Raw genomic sequence first — 22,482 nt, 5'->3', positions numbered from 1 at the left:
AAGACCTGGCGCAGCACCCCCAACGCTCTCCCGAACCGTCCGCTGCCAGCCGCTTCAACGGACGAAGGAAGGCGCGCCGATCTCCCGTCGCAGCTCGCCCCGGCCAGCCCGATGTCGTGGTTTCGCTCCTGTAGCTCTCTTGTGAACCGCGAAGCCACTACCCCTTTCTATACGGCGCTGCCCACTGGACTCATGTGGGGACCTCACATGCACCGACGCTCAAGGCGGACAAGTCATCTCGTGTCTCAGTGCGCGACTGACCAACCGACCGCAAATGACCTTTGCCCGAGAAACTCGAGCAGACTGGCGCCCTAACGCGCAGACTCAGATAAAGGAACTCGGGCCTGACCGGGCGACCACTAGCAGAGTTCTGTTACTGGGGGAGTGGCAAGACTCTCATATTCTGACTTAAAGTTTGATCCAAATTACAGACATACTCACACTCCGACGACAGACACACACTGACTGCCCCACACTGAGCCGGCTGACCAACTGACTAGACTCGCCTGGACTCACTGACTCTCCCCTACAGAGCTCATAGCGCCCCTTAAATGCTCATGAACAGGCAACCTTTCCGCTTTCCTACCAGATGGAGACACCAAAGCTGCGATTGCCACAGCGGCGCCACCGCCAGAAACGAAGGGCGACTGTTTCACACAACGCGCTGCGGCGCACTCTTCAAAACAGCACTTTTTATTTTTACCACGGCTCAGCGTATGTTCAAATCTATAGTTTAGGTATTAAATGAAACATTTAGATTCATGTGAGGCCAAAAGTTTTAGTCGGGATTTGATTTGTGAGCATTAAAAATTTATAGTTAGCACATCAGGTTAAACTGTAGGTTTACATACTTTCGTTGGATGACTGTGTTCTTAAATATGAAAATTAGGGTATGGAGCCCTTCGTAGGTCTGTAATAGAAGAAAACATCAGCACCTATCTGACACTTTCAATTACAAACTGCTTTATTTTTAAAATAGTACAACGTCCAGTCACATGAATGAGACCACATGTCAGAAGACCGAGAAAACCACTTTCTGCTGCCGAACGTTGCGAGATGTGGAGGAAGAAAATCAACGAGGTTCTGCAAGGTACAGACAGGGATATGCAGCCATGCCGACTCCAATGTCGATACCAGCTCGTTGCCCTATCCTGCTGGTAGACACAATCGTGCCGATGAAAAACAAACACCGTGTACAGGTGGACATTGTCACCATGAACAGATACATATTTGTGTTGATCCATTCTGCTTTCCCGAATGATAAGGTCACCCATGTAACTCCATGAAAATATTCGTCAGAGCATAACGTCTCCTCCTTCTGCCTTAGCCTTCCGACCATTGCTGCTGAGTGTTTGCTTCCAGACGTTTCATGGAGCATAAAACGTGACTCATCTGAAAAGGACCCATCGGAAACCAGTGGACGTCAGTTACGGTATTGGCTTTCAAATTCCAGCCTTAGTCGCCGATGAAAGACATAAGGCGTGGGAGTATAAACCAGGCGCAAGCTGCAGAGTTCCGTATACAGATACGCTCACTGAACGGACACTGAAGTCACGCTAACGGAAGCACATTAGTTCACCCGGGCGGTCAGTTGCCCAACTGTTACATGCTATTCGCACGTACACATCCCCACAGCTATTCTTCATCCCTGTTATCTATGGCTCGTGCTGCGCCACATTTGCCTCACTGCTGATTTTGGATAGCGTTATTTTGCCTTGCACGGTATACTTTAACCACGGTGGCACAGGAACAGTCTACAAACTTAGCTGTATCGGAAATGTTTCCACCCTACGCCCAGAAGCTAATAATCATGCCCTTTTGGACGTCAGATAAATCGGTCCGTTTTTGCTTCACGCCGACTGCAGTTTTCCGAGTCTGCTGCCACCTGCTATCTTTGAGGGGTATAAGGGTAGATATTTCTACAGGTGACTGAGGAGTGTGTACTGAATGACAATGTATTAACATTTGCTTTGTTTGCAGGTTAATAATTGTAGTTATTAGTAGTAATATATTTTTAGGTTTGTTAGTACGCTAGGAAAAGTAAGCCGTTAAAGCTTATTTACCACTGGGAGGCAGGTCAGTAGTTGTGTGGAGGCAAAAAGATAATCTATAGCGACAGGCGTAGTCCACTGTATGATGCAATTGCTACGTTCAGAATACATCTGACAGTAAACTAGGTGATGTGTTTGCGGGAAGACATTTAGACGCATATGAAAAACGAATTACATACTAATCTTGGTACACACACCTCTAACGCCCTATACATAAAGTACCATAACACATGTTATTAAATGTTTAAATACACGGGTGTTACTTGCTTCTCTGAAAACCTCTGTACCCCTATCCTGTCCAATATTTCAAGGACAATATCGCTAACAACTTTAATCAGAGCTACATGAACACAAGTAGCTGGAGATTGCAGTTCTCATACACGTAAGCACAGGAAGCTGAAAAGATGTGCATGTGTGCCTACTCCTATTATGGTGCACCTGTTTCAATTTGAAAATGCATCAGTTTGATTATTATGTAACTCAGATCCTCAGATGTATGAGAGTGATCAACATTCAGTAATTCAGAACCAGTACAATTACTTGATAAACACTTAAACCCTGATATCTTAAGTTGGTACTGACTCTCGTCGGTGTTGTATAATCCCAGTTTCAATGTGATTCGTATGACTGTGAATTGTTCTCCACGATAGCGGTTAGACATTACTTGAAATTCACACACACAGCTATGAAACTTAACTGCTCGAAACATTTTCAATCAGTGTTATTCTTCTTTGAAACTCTTCATCATAATCTTTTTATCTCCATTATTAAATAATATTCTTCCTTTCAACACAAGTCTTCTCATTTCTTATTCATTGTCCTCAGTAATATCAAATTACATATTCGTTACTGTTCCTCATAACCAGCTCAAGATCCTGACTACTCAAAGAACTTGTCCTCTGTTAATGTGGTACGCTTCTTGCCAAATGCTAGTAAACTTCACCATACTGATAAATACCGAAAAGCTAATGTAGCTACAACAGTATTCAAAGGATTCCATCACAATAGACCTTCCACCTGATGAAGCGAATGTTAGTCCCAAATTGACTTGTAGTCGGAAACTGTGACAGAACGCGAAAGGGATTTCTTATTTTTGCCAGTAGAGCTTTCACAAGTTACAAAATAAGCAATAGTTTCACTCGTTTTTATGCGTCAGATTATTTCAACTGCTCTAAATTCTTGGATGCCGTTATCTGGTTCTCGTTATCTGTCACAGGAATTACTACCTGGGCCGGCCGGGGTGGCCGAGTGGTTCTAGGCGCTACAGTCTGGAACCGCGCGACCGCTACGGTCGCAGGTTCGAATCCTGCCTCGGGCATGGATGTGTGTGATGTCCTTAGGTTAGTTAGGTCTAAGTAGTTCTACGTTACTTGGGACTGATGACCTCAGAAGTTAAGTCCCATAGCGCTCAGAGCCAATTACTACCTGGACCATTACGTTTTCATCATCACCTTCCTCTCCATTTCTCCATTCAAGCGTACGAACCAGGGACAATTCTGTCGAGAAATTCCATGATTTTAGAATCATACAAAATAGTAGTTTGTGATTTCTCTTGCATCTTTATCTAACGTGAATGAGGCTCATTGGCCAATATAATACAGTTTATCTTACAAGATAACTGAGACGTTTGCGTTAAAAACTGTAACATCATGAAAATGTTATTACTGAATTGTGAAAGTGTAGGTCGTTGTCGATTGTAAACCCAGTGCTATATCAAGAAAAATGTATCACTATATTGTTGTGATGGCATTAGCAATGACGTGTTTAACTAGCCCTCATTGACATATTACAGATTCGTCAAAAACTGTAGAATCCTGCCCACTCTTCTAATACAGTGTGCCTAGGAAGCTGTTTCTCGGATCGCTAGAAAACAATTCAACAAATCATTTTAATGGGGTTTATTACAGTAAGTTAAATTGAGAATATTTAACGCTGTGTATTCACAAAGGTGTGTCGCAAACAAATGCCGACAAGCAAATAACCAATGTCCTTTGATATAAATAAGTTCAATGCAAGCAAAACGCTATAGTTCACAAGCCACAGCTTAACGTTTGTATGACGGTTCGTCGTCGACTCGGCCCGCGGCTGTGGCAGTGTACTAATACACAGCGTCACCGGCTCGGATCCGGTCCAACTATCTCGGTGGACAAGTGAGAGGAGACTCAAAGCAACGGCTCAGTAACAGCCGAGGATAGCACGTTGAAGGTGTGGCGTTGGAACTTTAAGTTCCGTGCCACCCTCCGGCGGTGAAAGTACAGAGCCCGCCGCTAGGAGGCGCGGCGCTTGTATTCTCTTAGCATAGATGCCGCTCCAGTTGTGGTGTCGTCCTAGTGAGCATAGTATTGGCTCACATCGCCTCCCAGCCCTCTCTGCTCTTGCAGTCTTGATCTTCCTGCCGGCGCTCGTCGTTATGCAGGAACAAAGCCTTTATTTAAAAATTACTGAAAACACTGAGAAAATTTCACAAATTTCTCGAAGCCTTTCTGACATTTCGATTAACAGCTTTGTTCCTGTAGACGCTGCCACTTTTGGACAACATGCATAAACTAATACGGGCGATTCATAGAAGGCACATCGTAATGCCTTGCCTGTCCAAGAGGCTTCTAGGCGAGTGCAATCGTCTTTGCTGGCTCGCCGCCTGAGTAGTGAGCACTCGCGGCAAAACGTGGCTACCAGACGTCGTTATGTAGCGCACGGTAAAGTGCAAACTGTGCGCTGTCTTCAGGAGAATGTTTTCACCGTAGTTTTAAACGTAAGAGCATATACTTACTGGCGAAGTACCTTAAGTGGAGAGTTCTTCTTTCAAAATCGATGAAAAGCGACGTTGTGACCTGGTTAGGAACTTCAAAGCCAGGACAGGATAAACCGGTATCAGTCTACAGTTAGAATCTATAGACATGCAGTGTGACAGGCAGTTGTGAGATAGTAAAATATGTTTTGTACTTACGTACAAAAATATGTTTCGACGTAAATTTCCACATCTTCTCAAGTTCGAACTTACAATTATGTCGAAGTTTGGAGCTACATATTTGTGCGAGCAATTTTTGTTGCAATTAAGAGAACGAAATCCACCAACAGAGGATCACTGACAGACTTCAGTTTAACAGCTTATCTTCGATTTAGCAGCTGTCAGAAAGTGGTACCACAAATTGATGCTTTATGAATTCCAGTGTATCCATCTCTAACGTCTAAAAAAAGTCACGAAATACATAGTGATGTCAGTTTAAACGTCGTCCCTAAACGATATTCATTATGAGACTGCGCTTTACCAAAACAACGATTCCGTAGATTTGGTACAGTTTTTAAACGCACGTTTGCAGGATGGACGTGGATAAATTTGCAAAAACATAGATATAGGTCCAGAATATAAAGAAAGAATAACTTAAGGTATTAATTAGCGTAAGCGGTTTTATCGATTGTGGCGTGCAAGCGCTCAGACATTAGAATAATTATGCAGCTCAGTTGCCTTGCCGAGAAGACTGCACCTCTTTTGATCTTGAAGCGGTCCAGTTCAGACAGATAATTATTTGGCACACCGCCATTACTCTATTTTATTGAGGCCAATCTCACTAGGCTTACTCAGCGTTACACGCAGCAACAGAATTATGTAAGTGTCTCTGTAATTAAATTTATTATAATATTTTGTGAATATAGTGATGTTATTTAATTTTGTGATTCATTTACAATGCAGGCTATTGTTCCAATTAAACGGCGTCTTGGTATGGCTAAAAGTACCGTGTTACAAACCTTACGAATAGTCCACCAAGAGGCAAATTTTGGAATTATTCAATCTACGATGTCCGACAAAGAAATGTTTTCAGAAGAGTCACTCACAGTCAGATTTACAATGAATGGACCTTACGCATAAAGGCGTTGTCAAGCGCCGAAAGTTTGTATTACGCTCCGTTAAAAATTTATACTCTGATCCCATACTACTATCATTAGCTACTATTATTTGTCTGTTCTCTAATATTCTCAAACATGACCGGAACAGCCGACAACTCGAACGTACGTAAGTGACGTAGTAAATGGTATGATTACCGGTAGCACTGATCAGGAAAGAAACATAAAACAATGTGTAAGAGTGAAAGTGCTAGCCAATGACTTCAATTTTTATTCTTGTTTTGCACATAATTAGAATCGCACATACTTGTTTACGTATTTTATATCCTTACAGAATACAAGTTGAATTTCGTAAGTAACAGAAATTATTTAATCACGTAACTTCACAGCTTTTATATAACAATATCAGTAGTCGAATTAAGTCGGGTGATGCTGAGGGAATTAGATTAGGAAATGAGAGACTTAAATTAGTAAAGGAGGTTTGCTATTTGGGGAGCAAAATAAGTGATGATGGTCGAAGTAGAGAGGATATAAAATGTAGACTGGCAATGGAAAGGAAAGCATTTCTGAAGAAGAGAAATTTGTTAACATCGAGTTTCTGAGTGTATTTGTATGGAGTGTAGCCATATATGGAAGTGAAACATGGACAATAAATAGTTTGGACAAGAAGAGAATAGAAGCTTTCGAAATGTGGTGCTACAGATGAATGCTGAAGATTAGATGGGTAGATCATATAACTAATGAGGAGGTATTGAATAGGATTGGGGAGAAGGGAAGTTTGTGGCGCAACTTGACTAGGAGACGGGATCGGTCGGTAGGACATGTTCTGAGGCATCAATGGATAACCAATTTAGTATTTGAGGGAAGTGTGGAGGGTAAAAATCGTAGAGTGAGACCAAGAGATGAATACACTAAACAGATTCAGAAGGACGTAGGTTGCAGTAGGTACTGGGAGATTAAGAAGCTTGCACAGGATAGAGTAGCATGGAGAGCTGCATCAAACCAGACTCAGGACTGGAGACCACAAAAACGTCAGTTACTTTTGACAAAGTACAATTTACATGCAGAAACATAAAAATTTAATTATTGTTGAAATTGTGTGCTCAATAGTACTTCTTCATCATGGTCATAGACAAAAGTTTCCAGTTATTACTGTCAAATAAGGAAGATGATTATGAGTAACAGAAACGTATTTTATACAAACTCGACGAAGTATTTAAGCAATGTTTGATATATTTATATTTTGCGTTCATTTTTTTCAATTTTATGTCTTTTTGAGGACATTGCATTTTCTAGTGACACTTGATAAATCTGTGGTTTTTAAATTTTTAATAGAACATTCCTGTGTTTCCCGATACAACGATTTTCGAATAAAACCTGAATTAAACATTGAAAATTTCAACTTTGCTGTAAATACTGTTTAGTTTTAAGTATCAGACAGGAGAATAACTATGTTGAAGAAAAATGTTCCGCACATTACGCCGTATTTTATATATTCTCACTCCGTTTCTAGAAAATTCACTCCTTCCGTTTCCTAGAGGAATGTAAGGAGACTCTGATCGCATACGTCATCAAAGCGATCGATATGGGACAAAGCCCGATAGGTATGCAACACATCCAACGTATAGGTAACTCGGCTACGGTCTTACGTGATCACGGCTACGAGGAAAACTGACGTAGTCTTTGCCTGTTTACGATAGTCTAGGGTAGCCTGCTGCAGTTTTACAACTCTGCTGATATGACACTGACTGCATATTCAAAAATCCCACTCAAGTGAAGTAATGCTCAATAGGTATGCAACACACAAGATGTACAGGTAACACTGTTACGATCTTAACCAACGAGGCTGCTAGTAGAACTGTCGTACTTGGGGAAATGCATGATACGCAATGCACTGTCTTACATTACGTTTAATCACCACCAGTTTCGATCATGGACCATCTTCACAGTGCTAGCCCAGAAATGAAATACAAAATAAAAACTGTAAATATCAACACAAATTACATTTTCTTGAGAATTATTAGTCGGAAAAATTAAATGTACTTACAAAAAATCTATTGTGACAACATCATCTGGAGTACATGCTACTTAACCAGAAAAGTATACGCCAGTGCTGACTTGTAAATGTAAGAAAATGATACTAAACGCCGCAATACAGGCTCAACGTAGCAGAAAATCACATTGAAAACTTGATAATATGTAACAGCAGTAAGTGCACAGCAGCATTGCTCTGGCGCAGCAAGACACAGTAGATTAACACACAACAATTGATGAAAGACACTGCAAGGCAAAGTCTAAGATCATAGGTTCCTGAACAAGTTACAAAATATGTGTACGCTATAGTACAGTCACAGACACATATGCACTTAAGTTATAGTAAGAGAAAAACAATCAAGGAAGAGGCAGTTGTATATGAATTTTTTATTCCATACAGTTATCCTGTAATATAATATACTCACATGATATTATGTCACTTGATAAAAGCAAAACGACCATTTGGTATAACTACTGCATATGAAAACATAAATAGTTATATAATGTTGTAAAATTATATTAGGTAGTTCAACTACCATGAATAATTCAGACCAAAACAGTAAACAGGTTGAACATCAAATCCATGTCAGAGGTTCCAGAACAGAAATAGTGTAACGGGCTGAAAAGCTGCTTACTGCATACAATAGAAAGTTAACAGGATACTGTTATTAAATCCAGTGACACTACAGTGTCACATAACAACAACAAACACACCATTTGTTAAAAATTACACCATAATAAAAATATACATAAACATGTAAGTTTGATACATTATAAAAGGCAGTGCCACTAAAAACAAAGAGCATTAAAAGTAAACAACAGTGAAAGCAATTTCAGTGTGAAGACCACATTATGAGTTTAAGGATGAATACATTGTAAACAACTCAGACTCCAAGGTCTAAATCAGTTCTACTGGTGTCATGTAAATCTGTAATTACTCATATTATTATAATGTGTATTACCCTACTGTCAATCACTAACGAATTTTATGCAATTAATATATCAGTAATCTCAATCTGTCACATGACCAATACACCTTTCATTATTCAACAGCATCAGTACAATAACTTTAACAGTGATTTAACTATTAGACAATATATACCCATCTGTTAGCTTAGACAACTGGCCTGTTAACTGTAAAATCATGTAAAATCATTCCTACATCTTAAATGTATATGAGTTTAAAAAGAGCAGGTGGCACAGATGGGAATATTTATGCCTTCATGATCTATTGGTCTACACTCCTGGAAATGGAAAAAAGAACACATTGACACCGGTGTGTCAGACCCACCATACTTGCTCCGGACACTGCGAGAGGGCTGTACAAGCAATGATCACACGCACGGCACAGCGGACACACCAGGAACCGCGGTGTTGGCCGTCGAATGGCGCTAGCTTCGCAGCATTTGTGCACCGCCGCCGTCAGTGTCAGCCAGTTTGCCGTGGCATACGGAGCTCCATCGCAGTCTTTAACACTGGTAGCATGCCGCGACAGCGTGGACGTGAACCGTATGTGCAGTTGACGGACTTTGAGCGAGGGTGTATAGTGGGCATGCGGGAGGCCGGATGGACGTACCGCCGAATTGCTCAACACGTGGGGCGTGAGGTCTCCACAGTACATCGATGTTGTCGCCAGTGGTCGGCGGAAGGTGCACGTGCCCGTCGGCCTGGGACCGGACCGCAGCGACGCACGGATGCACGCCAAGACCGTAGGATCCTACGCAGTGCCGTAGGGGACCGCACCGCCACTTCCCAGCAAATTAGGGACACTGTTGCTCCTAGCGTATCGGCGAGGACCATTCGCAACCGTCTCCATGAAGCTGGGCTACGGTCCCGCACACCGTTAGGCCGTCTTCCGCTCACGCTCCAACATCGTGCAGCCCGCCTCCAGTGGTGTCGCGACAGGCGTGAATGGAGGGACGAATGGAGACGTGTCGTCTTCAGCGATGAGAGTCGCTTCTGCCTTGGTGCCAATGATGGTCGTATGCGTGTTTGGCGCCGTGCAGGTGAGCGCCACAATCAGGACTGCATACGACCGAGGCACACAGGGCCAACACCCGGCATCATGGTGTGGGGAGCGATCTCCTACACTGGCCGTACACCGCTGGTGATCGTCGAGGGGACACTGAATAGTGCACGGTACATCCAAACCGTCATCGAAACCATCGTTCTACCATTCCTAGACCGGCAAAGGAACTTGCTGTTCCAACAGGACAATGCACGTCCGCATGTATCCCGTGCCACCCAACGTGCTCTAGAAGGTGTAAGTCAACTACCCTGGCCAGCAAGATCTCCGGATCTGTCCCCCATTGAGCATGTTTGGGACTGGATGAAGCGTCGTCTCACGCGGTCTGCACGTCCAGCACGAACGCTGGTCCAACTGAGGCGCCAGGTGGAAATGGCATGGCAAGCCGTTCCACAGGACTACATCCAACATCTCTACGATCGTCTCCATGGGAGAATAGCAGCCTGCATTGCTGCGAAAGGTGGATATACACTGTACTAGTGCCGACATTGTGCATGCTCTGTTGCCTGTGTCTATGTGCCTGTGGTTCTGTCAGTGTGATCATGTGACGTATCTGACCCCAGGAATGTGTCAATAAAGTTTCCCCTTCCTGGGACAATGAATTTACGGTGTTTTTATTTCAATTTCCAGGAGTGTATTATGGCATATATAATATTTGTACTTTTACAGAATTAGATGCCTAAAGACAAATCATGATAAGTATTAAAAGAAGCTAAAATCTTTTTTACACCATGGAAATGTAAAGGCCTAATAAGAGATGGGTGGTGGTGTGAGTAATATGAAACCCTCATATCCATGGTACAACCATTATCAATCACATTAGCAATCATTTGTAATAGATATGTAGAACCATTATAGTAGTGGGTCCCTTATAATGGAAAGGTACATGCACTATCGTATCTCAGTGTAAGATGTAGTTAACAAACGGAATGTAGAAACGAATAGAAGTCACACTGTGGCTAAATGTGCAAACAATATCAAGATAAAAGCAGCCATCAGCAGCTAACAATGATCTGATGAGGCGGGAGGGTTGTCGTTGTGGTCTTCAGACCAGAGGCTGGTTTGATGCAGCTCTCCATGCTAGTCTATCCTGTGCAAGCTTCTTCATCTCCGGGTACCTATTGTAACCTACATCCTTCTGAATCTGTTTAGTGTATTCATCTCTTGGTCTCCCTCTAAGATTTTTACCCTTCACGCTGCCCTCCAATACTAAATTGTTGATCCCTTGATGCCTCATAATATGCCCTACCCCTCATGTGATCTACCCATCTAATCTTCAGCATTTTTCTGTAGCACCACATTTCGAAAGCTTTTATTCTCTTCTTGTCCAAACTATTTACCGTCCGTATTTCACTTCCATACATGGCTACACTCCATACAAATACTTTCAGAAACGACTTCCTGACACTTAAATCTATACTCGATGTTAACAAATTTCTCTTCTTCTGAAACGCTTTTCTTGCCATTGTCAGTCCACATTTTGTATTCTCTCTACTTCGACCATTATCAGTTATTTTGCTCCCCAAAGGGCGAAACTCATTTACTAGTTCAACCATCTCATTTCCTAATCTAATTCTCGCAGCATCACCCGATTTAATTCGACTACATTCCATTATCCACGTTTCCATTATCCTGTTGATGTCCATCTTAAATCCTCCTTTTAAGAATCTGTCCATTCCGTTCAGCTGCTCTTGTTGGTTCTTTGCAGTCTCTGACAGAATTACAATGTCATCGGTTAACCTCAATGAATTTATTTCTTCTCCATGGATTTTAATACCTACTCAGAATTTTTCTTTTATTTCCTTTACTGCTTGCTCAATATACAGATTGACAAACCTGTCTCACTCTCTTCCCAACCACTGCTTCCCTTTCATGCCCCTTGACTCTTACAACTGCCAACTGGTTTCTGTACAAATTGTAAATAGCCTTTCGCTTTCTGTATTTTACTCCTGCCACCTTCAGGATTTGAATGAGAGTATTCCAGTCAACGTTGTCAAAAGCGTTCTCTAAGTCTGCAAATGCTAGAAACGTAGGTTTGCCTTTCCTTAATCTGTTTTATAAGATAAGTCGTAGGGTCAGTATTGCCTCACATGTTCCAACATTTCTACAGAATCCAAAATGATCTTCCCCGAGGTCGGCTTCTACCAGTTTTTCCATCCGTCTATAAAGAATTCGTGTTATTCTTTTGCAGCTGTGGCTCACTAAACTGGTAGTTCGGTAATGTTCACATCTGTCAACATCTGTTTCCTTTGGGATTGGAGTTATTATATTCTTTTCGAAGTCTGAGTGTATTTGGTCTGTCTCATACATTTTGCTCAATAGATGGTAGAGTTTTGTTAGGCTGTCAGTAGTTCTAATGGAATGTTGTCTGTAACCCGGGGCCTTCTTTCGACTTAGGCCTTCCAGTAATCTGTCAAACTCTTCACGCAGTATCACATCTCCTATTTCACCTTCATCTACATTCTCTTCCATTTCTACAGTATTATCCTCAAGAACATCGCCCTTATATAGACCCTCTATATATTCCTTCCATCTTTCTGCTTTCCCTTCTTTGCTTAGAACTGGGTTTCCATCTGAGCTCTTGATATTCATGCAAGTGGTTCTCTTTTCTCCAAGGGTCTCTTAAATTTTTCTATAGGCATTATCTATCTCACCCCCTAGTGATATACGCCTCCACATCCTTACATTTGTCCTCTAGCCATCCCTGCATAGTCATTTTGCACTTCCTGTCGATCTCATTTTGTGACGTTTGTATTCCTTTTTGCCGCTTCATCTACTGCATTTTTATATTTTCTCGTTTCATCAATTAAATTCAATATCTCTTCTGTTACCTAAGGATTTGTATTAGCCCTCGTCTTTTTACCTACTTGATCCTCTGCTACTTTCACTATTTCATCTCTCAAAGCCACTCATTCTTCTTCTACTGTATTTCTTTCCCCCATTCTTGTCAGTCGTTCCCTAATGCTCTCCTGAAGCTCTCTACAACCTCTTGTTCTTTCAATTTATCCAGGTCCTATCTCCTTAAATTCCCACCTTTTTGTAGTTTCTTCAGTTTTAATCTACAGTTCATAACCAATAGATTGTGGTCAGAGTCCACATCTCCCCTGAAAATTACAATTTAAAACCTTGATCCTGAATCTCTGTCTTACCATTATATAATCTATGAAACCTGTCAGTATCTCCAGGTTTCTTCGATGTATACAACCTTCATTTTTGATTCTTGAACCAAGTGTTAACTATGATTAAGTTATGCTTCGTGCATAGTTCTACCAGGGGGCATCCTGTTTCATTCCTTCACCCACTACGTTTCTTTCTCTTCCTTTTCCTACTGTCGAGTTCCAGTCACCCATACTACTAAATTTTCGTCTCCTTTCACTATCTGAATAATTTTGTTTTTCTCATCATACGTTTCATCAATCTCGTCATCTGCGGAGCTAGTTGGCATATAAACTTGTACCACTGTGGTAGGCGTCAGCTCCGTATTTATCTTGGACACAATAATGCGTTCACTATGCTGTTTGTAGTAGCTTACCCACATTCATATTATCCTATTGTCGCAGGTTCGAATCCTGCCTCGGGCATGGATGTGTCTGATGTCCTTAGGTTAGTTAGGTTAGTTAGGTTTAAGTAGTTCAAAGTTCTAGGGGACTTATGACCACAGCAGTTGAGTCCCATAGTGCTCAGAGCCATTTGAACCATTTTTTATTATCCTATTCATTATTAAACTTACTCCTGCATTACCCCTATTTGATTTTGTATTTATAAGCCTGTATACACCTGACCAGGATTCTTGTTCCTCCCGCCACCGAACTTCACTAATTCCCACTACATTTGACTTTAACCTATCCATTTCCCTTTTTAAATTTCCTAACCTACCTGCCCAATTAAGGGATCTGACATTCCACACGCTGATCCGTTGAACGCCAGTTTTCTCTCTCCTGATAACGACATCCTCTTGAGTAGTCCCCGCCCGGATATCCGAATGGGGGACAATTTTACCTCTGGAATATTTTACCCAAGGGGATGCCGTCATCATTTAACCGTACAGTAAAGCTGCATGCCCTCAGGCAAAATTACGGCTGTAGTTTCCCCTAGTTTACTGCCGTTCGCAGGACCAGCACAGCAAGGCCGTTCTGGTTAGTGTTACGAGGCCAGATCATTCAATCATCAAGACTGTTGCCCCTGCAACTATTGAAAAGGCTGCTGCCCATTTTCAGGAACCACACGTTTGTCTGGCATTTCAACAGATACCTCTCCATTATGGTTGCACCTACGGTATGGCTATCTGTATCGCTGAGACACGCAAGCCGCCCCACCGTCATCAAGTCCATGGTTAATGGGGAGAGGGGGGGGAGGGTAACTTTATAAACATTTATATATCATATACATGTAAATGTAAAATTTTAATGAAGTTTGCAGGAGATGTCAGGGTATGAGAAGTGAAGCACACACCAAGGAATTCTCATTTAACTATATTAAGTAAGTTATATATATTGTACATCAGTGTGTAATCATTAAAATATTGTATTGTTGCTATAATACAAGTCATTGCAGTTTTTGTATTGCGCCATTTAAAGTGCTTTAAGCCTTCGTGTCTCAACTGCTAACCTTATGTTTATCATCAAAATTCTGATATGGACTTGACATTGTAAGTTTTTTGACAGTTGTTCAGGTTTTATGCTCTATAATTTAGTGGTAATGCCTCTTACAATGTTTCAAATTTATGTGTGTCTGTATATTTTTAATTAGAGTCTAATTTTGACAGAATTGTTGGTTTGTTATTATCAAGTGACATTGCAGTATCACTGTATCTTGTGATTGTTACATTACAGAACTGTGTTCAGTACACAGGTCCTTCTTTGGGTCCACTATTTGTATTCGTGCACCTCTGAAATGGATTTGATGTTCAAGTTGTTTGCTTCTGCTAGTCATTGATTTGTGGTAAGTGAATTGTATAACATAATTGCTCAGCATAACACAACTATGCGTATTTTCATTTGTTGTAATTCTTACCAGATTGTCTGTTTCATCACGTGGCAGTGTAGTATCAGATGACAGTATCCCATGACAGTCATGGGACTGTTGTACTGCGCAGTAATGCACATGTCTGTCTATATTTTCATATTGTTCAAATTTACAAAATTTGTGGCTTGATTTTATTATGTGACATTATAAACAGTATCTTGTCACTATTACATTACATAAAAGGAAATTCATATACACATATGAACAGTATGTACGATATTATGTAATAGAATAGGACATGATACTATTGTAATGTCACATGATAAAATCAAACCACTAATTTGGTAAAAACTGTAGTGAGGGTGGGGGAGGGGAAATTCCTATACAACTGTACCTTTCTTTACTGTATTTCTTTTATTGCAAGTTGAGTACATATGTATCCCTCTGACTGTACTATAGTGTGCACATATTCTGTAATCTGTTCTTTAAATAATGATCTTAGACTTCGGGTCGTAGTTTCCTTGATCAATTGTTGTGTGTTAGCCTACTGGATCTCGGTGTGCAAGAGAAATGATGCTGTGCACTTACTGCTGTAACATATTTTCAAGTTTTCAATGTTGTTTTCTGCTTGGTTGAGCCTTTATTACTGCGTTATGTATCTTTTCATTACGTTTCTAGTTATCAGTGACGTATACTTTTCCGAATAAATAGTATGTGCACCATGTGACGTCGTGAGAGATATTTTTCGTCAGTACACTTACCTTTTCTGTCTAATAATCCTCATGGAAACTAAATTTATGTTGATATTGTCAGCCTTCATTTTGTTTCCCAACTTGTGTTGATATCCTCAGTCTTCATTTGGTTTTCCATGCTATGCTCTGTGAAGATGGTCCACGATCGAAACTGATAGTACTGGAAGACAACACTGTGTGAATCATCTATCTGTTGACAGTTGCCTGAAAAAAAATTTTTTTTTAGGATTACTATACTATCCTCTCTTACGAATCTCTACAGTAGCCTACGGCAGTTTTACTAGTAGTGACACAAAAGTGACGGGAAATATAAGTACAGACGATAAGACACTGGACCTTTACACTGTCTCTCTACGAACTGACTATAACACAGTGACACAAGAACCACTACTTTTACACGCGACACACCTTCCGGAAGACGAGAACCTTATTTGTGAAATCGTTATTAGCTGCCGTGTTTACATGCAATTGTCTGAAGTTTTGCTAGACAGGTCATATATGGGGTCCGGTGATCAACTGTTCTGATTCCTCATTTAGTCGGAACATTGGCTGTTTCTCTTCAATTAAATGTTATGAGGTAGGCAATTTCATGCTCAATCTAAAATTTCTCCTTCACTGGAAAATTTGTGATACTGTCAGAAATTTTTTTCTCACAGGACGTAATCTGACAACAGAAGGAAGTACAAAATCAGATGTGCGTTTACATGGGAGCGAAAATCGTTTGTGGAAGTTGAAAATCCAATTTTCAGATCTGATTATGGAACGTTTTCGTGACCAGCCGGAAGCGATACTGGGATAACTGTTCACGAAGTTCAGTTTTGGGAGTACCATGTAAACGTAGTCACTTAATGATGTCTATCGCAACTATAACCAAAAAGCACTTTGGGGAGTACTACAGCAGGCATACATATTGCAACTACACTTAGAAAATACTTCTTTTCAATTAGTCCGCATCTTCACGCGATTGATACCGAGATATGGTTCATGCCATTCGAAGGCAACCCTAATTTCTGATTAAGCCATATGATATCTTCTTTTCGTTACTCCGTTGCGGTTGGAAGGCTTTGTTTTAATGGAATATTAATATCGACATCAACTACTTGATTAAATTAATGAATATGAGTTGTCTGCAAATCTTGCCTTTTATACGTCTTGCTTGACAAACATTAAGCTTTCTCGCAGTACTTCCAAGACACACGCTTCGTTAATGTTGTAAGTACAATAGGAATAACTCAATAAATGTGTCACCTCTCGACGGTTTATTGGCGCAATGTTGTTGTTGTTGTGGTCTTCAGTCCTGAGACTGGTTTGATGCAGCTCTGCATGCTACTCTATCCAGTGCAAGCTTCTTCATCTCCCAGTACCTACTGCAACCTACAGCCTTCTGAATCTGCTTAGTGTATTGGCGCAATAATAGTAAAATAATTCTGTTGAAACGCCAAGTTGTAGATGAACACTTTATGGAAAATTGCATGAATTGATGGTTGATATAACAATGTCAGAAAGTGCAAGTGAAATGAAGTATTCCAGTGGAAATCATGAGTCCGTTGACATACTAAGCCTAGTAAACGCTGAAGTCCAAGTCTCCCAATAGCACTCAGATTCTTATTACAGAGTGCAGCCAAATCAACATCAAACAGCAGGTCCAACACAGCGTAACACCTCGAGTTGTGGAGTAGGACATAGCACTGTGAGGACTGGCTTATAGAATTTTCCTTTTCTTTATTAAGTTTCGATTCCCCCCGAAGAAGGCGGGCTGGCAGCAGCTTAGTACGCCGCTCTTCAGCCTACAGAATTTGTTTTAAAAGATGAAAATAATAAATAATAAAAACTGGCCATAAAATCGGTGACTTAAATGGTAAGATGGCGGAAAATTGTGGAACTTAAAACATAAAACAAAGGGCTGATGATGCTAATAAAATACACAGGAAGCAGAAAAATAATAGACAGACAATTTAAAAAACACGGAGACTGTCTGGTCTCTGTTCTCAAGAGATATAAAATTCATACCCAGCGACAGCATGATTTCTGTTCGCAACACTTTGGAAAGACGCACAACACTGAACATTCACTTGAACACTGCACTAAAAAGTTGGCACAAATAAGACATACCACAGCCGAGGGCAGAAGAGGGGAACCTGGACAGATGATGGGAAAGAAAAGGGTGGAAGGAGAGCAAAAAACGAAGTAGGGGGGAGGAGGGAAGGAGCCGATGGAGGACGAGAACCCATAAGGGGGTGGGGGGGTCTGGTCAGACGCGTCAGGAAGCGGGGAAAGGCAGAGGAGGGAAATGCAAAACGACTCGGCGGGGGGGGGGGGGGGGGAGGTTATAGACGTCAGTAGCGGGGTTAAATAAGGCTCCACAGTTAAGGGAGCCGGCGGCTGGTGTCGCTGTATATTCTGTCCAACCTATCACTGTGTATTACGGGTGGCCAATCGCTGTAGTTTGAGGCGCGCGCTAGTGAAATCGGCCAGCGATGTTAGCACGGAGAAGTGCGGCCAACGATGCATTCATCGGCCGCGCTTAATGGAGCTCGCCACTGTTCGATGCGGAGATTTAATAGTAGTGGATACCACAGTTTGCTATTCTCTTCTCAATAACGGATAGGGTCTGTTTGGTGCATGCACACACGAGTAAGATTTTCTACATCAAACTGCAAATGGTTTCACAATGACACTACTTTCGTTGTACATGATCAAGGACGATACTATGCCTTGTTAATGTTTCAAGGTGAACTTATTAAATGTTAATATATTTAGTAATTTTGCTAGGCTTCGCCCTGAATGACTGATACATATCAGGAGTTTCACAGACACAGCTCGTACATGTTTAGTTCATTAGATTCTCATTATAGGAATATTGACAAAACGAAGTTACTTTTTCAGTTGACCTATGACTAACTTAAAAGTATAAAACAATAATATACTGTTACGAAGCCTTTCGTAACGGAGTCTTTACATGAAAGTTTCGCGGTAACTGCTGCATCCTGAGACATAACGCTTGGTACCAGAAAAAGGTTCATGGGATGATATGTCTGCAACACAACTTTCATGACCGGAATGGCCGAGCGGTTCTAGGCGCTACAGTCTGGAACCGCGCGACTGCTCCGGTCGCAGGTTCGAATCCTGCCTCGGGCATGGATGTGTCTGATGTCCTTAGGTTAGTTAGGTTTACGTAGATCTAAGTTCTAAGGGACTGATGACCTCAGAAGTTAAGTCCCATAGTGCTCAGAGCCATTTGAACCATCTGAACGACTTTCATGGGGTACGAAACATGGACAGTGGTCAAGACTGAAATGAAAGATGCTCGTCATCGCTGTACGCACTAATAATTCAAACTGAATTTTCACATGTGGAGTATCAGTTCTTTGACGTTACTCAGTTCAACACTTCGAAATTCAAATTTTGTCTCCCTTTAACACATCTATCGAATGCGTCTACAAGTCTTACACACATGTATTAGAAATATCTCTATTTACATGCCTGAATTGTAAGGAATTTTTTTTTTTTTACGCGACGTACATTCTGGAGTCCAATCTCTGCTCTGGAACAGTGCCGCAGCTTCTAAAGGTGCAGGTACTGCGTAATAGGTATCTCGGTGTGAAAGATAGATAGTACGTTATATAGCGGCGTTCCTGGCGCCCTTAAACTTTTATGAGAGGTGTGAGATTAACGCCAGGTGTTATGAGGCCACCGGCTCATAAACGGCCTTTTTATGAGGGGCCCTAAGGCCGAGATACGTCCGTACCAAGCCCGACCTCAGAACAGGAAACCTGGTGGGAAGATTTAATCTCTGTAGGTAGCAGGAAGACCTCTCAAATCCTTAAAGGTTTGCACGAGGCTGGATAGATTCTAAAATGACGATTTGAGGACAGAGTTTAATATACACACATCAAAAAAAGTTATCTATCACCCCAGTTCCGAGAGTTCCGGAACCTGTACAGAGAATTGGAATAGGGATCAACATAAACATCGTTTCCTCCCTTTTTATTGTTCATGAAATCCACACATTGCATGTTGTACCAACATACAGCAAGAACTTCAGAGGTGGTGGTCCAGATGGCTGTACGCACCGGTATCTTTAATACCCAGTAGTACGTCCTCTTGCATTGATGCATGCCTGTATTCGTCGTGGCATACTATCCACGAGTTCATCAAGGCACTGTTGATCCAGATTGTCCCACTCCTCAACAGAGATTCGGCTTAGATCCCTCAGAGTGGTTGGTGGGTCACGTCGTCCATAAACAGTCCTTTTTAATCTATCCTAGGCATTGTAGGTAGGGTTCATACATGGAGAACATGTTGGCGACTCTAGTCAAGCAATGTCGTTATCCTGAAGGAAGTCATTCACAAGATGTGCACAATTGGGGCGCGAATTGTTGTCCATGAAGACGAATGCCTCACTAATATGCTGCCGAGAAGGTTACACTATGATCGGAGGATATCATTCACATACCGTACAGCCCTTACGGTGCCTTGCATGACCACCAGCGGCGTACGTCGGCTCCACATAATGCCACCCCAAAACAGCACGGGACCTCCACCTTGGTGCACTCGTTGAACAGTGCGTCTAAGGCGTTCAGCCTGACCAGGTTGCCTCCAAACACGTCTCCGACAATTGTCCGGTTGAAAGAATATGCGACACTCATTGGTGAGGATAACGAGATGCCAAATCTGAGCGGTCCATTCGGTATTTTGTTGGGTCCATCTGTAGCGCGCTGCATGGTGTCGTGGTTGCTAAGACGGACCTCGCTATGGACGTCGGGAGTGAAGTTGCGCATCATGCAGCCTATTGCGCACAGTTTGAGTCGTAACATGACGTCCTGTGCTGCACGAAAGGCATTATCAATACAGCGGCCATGCTGCTAGGGTTCCTAGGAGCCATAATCAGTAGGTAGCTGTCATCCACTGCAATAGTAGCCCTTGAGCGGCCTGAGCGAAGCATGTAATCGACAGTTCTCCTCCATGTCGGAACAACATCGCTTTGGTTAACTCCGAGACGCCTGGACACTTCCCTTGTTGGGAGCCCTTCCTGGTACAAACTAACAACGCGGCCGCGATCGAACCGCGGTATTGACCGTCTAGGCATGGTTGAACTACAGACAACACGAGCCGTGTACCTCCTTCCTGGTGGAATGACTGGAACTGATCGACTGTTGAACCCCCTCCGTCTAGTGGGCGCTGCTAATTCATGGTTTTCTACAGCTTTAGGTGGATTTAGTGACATCTCTGAACAGTCAAAGGAACTGTGACTGTGATACAATATCCACAGTCAACGCCTATCTTCAGGAGTTCTGGGAACCGGGCTGATGCAGATCTTTTGATATGTGTAGTTAACACAGAAAACACAATCGACGCAAATAAGTAGTGTAGCATCGGAAGAGAACGCAAGTAGTACAAATACCAGACGGAGTTTTATCACTTACACCAAATGGTATGAGAGAGAGAGAGTAAGGTAAAAGAAATGTTGGCAACAACTTTCTCTGTTATTAGGGCAGAAGACTTGCCTGTTACTTGAAAAAATATGAAGAAGGAATGAAAGATGAGAAAATGGACAGACCGTAATTAGTTGCATAATGCCTCATTCTCTAGAAAATTCATTTACCCTAATTTTTTTCAATACCATCTCCATGCGTTCAACATTTCAGTAGGTAGAAAGGAAGTTGTCCATGTTTTCGGAAAACTTTATGCCGTACATTAGTGATTCGGGTAGAGGGAGAAAGAAGTCACAGTATACATTTTAACCACGTGCGATAGAATGAAATGACTTTACATAAAAAACTATTACTGTATTACTCTTCTAGTATTGATTGTAAAATCCGTCAGACATAAATGTTAACAGCCTCTGTTATGATAAGGTTCAAAGTAGTGGAAGTAGTTTGAATGGTCTCCGTTTATTTATCAGCATAACTGTTGACTCTAAATCAGATTCAGACTTCACTTTAGGAAGTATAATAAGGCTCACTCTTTCTCCATAATTATAAGGAGATTCTGGTTACTCTTACTCCTCATTTAGGGCTTCCTCGCAACCGATGAAAATTAAAGCACTACATCGATACAAAGCCCATTGTTATACTTCATACCATAACACATCGGGAGGCTCGGCATAAGTTTAAATAGTGTAAATGATCATGTGGCCAAGTGATCACCTGATCTTGTTATATTACACTGAATGAACCTCAGTGTATCAATCAAAACTGAATAGTTCCACGTGTGGGATTCTGAGATAAAAGGAAAATAATTAAATTTAATACCTAACTCAAAATCAAGTACCTAAAAGCTGAAGCTGTAAAATTAAATCAAACATCGTTCTCTGACGTTAAACATAGACTATACAAGCATACAGGTCCATTGTTGTTTAATAAGTATGCTCGTACCCAAAAATTTACTCGACCTATTGTGAACCAAGCAAGCCACCTGTCAGATTAGACACAGCGTCTGCTGCCGTTCTTGACCAGGACAAAACATATTTGTGATAGCCTTAATTGCACGCTGCATAACGAAGGTTCGACAAACTGTCCACTTCAAATTTAAAGTATCTGACACGTGAAAAATGCACTCAATGAATGGGTGCTTATATGACTCCTATTTTACTAACAGAAAATAGAAACTTTACGGAGCGATGCAGAGCAAACACTACGTTTATCCGTACGTACACGGTAGTGCACGCTACCTATGCGTTTTAAAAATATGTATGAAATACAGAATGGGGAAAGAAAGGGAAGGGGATGGATAGGTGGGAATTCGTGGATTCCATTCGCACAGGGCACTGTCGTAGTTCAACAGCGAAAGTTGAAGATTTGTGCGAAAC

The sequence above is a fragment of the Schistocerca piceifrons genome, chromosome 6 (assembly GCF_021461385.2).
Source record: "Schistocerca piceifrons isolate TAMUIC-IGC-003096 chromosome 6, iqSchPice1.1, whole genome shotgun sequence".
NCBI classification, from domain to species: Eukaryota; Metazoa; Arthropoda; class Insecta; order Orthoptera; family Acrididae; genus Schistocerca; species Schistocerca piceifrons.
Note: the sequence above shows the minus strand (reverse complement) of the source record.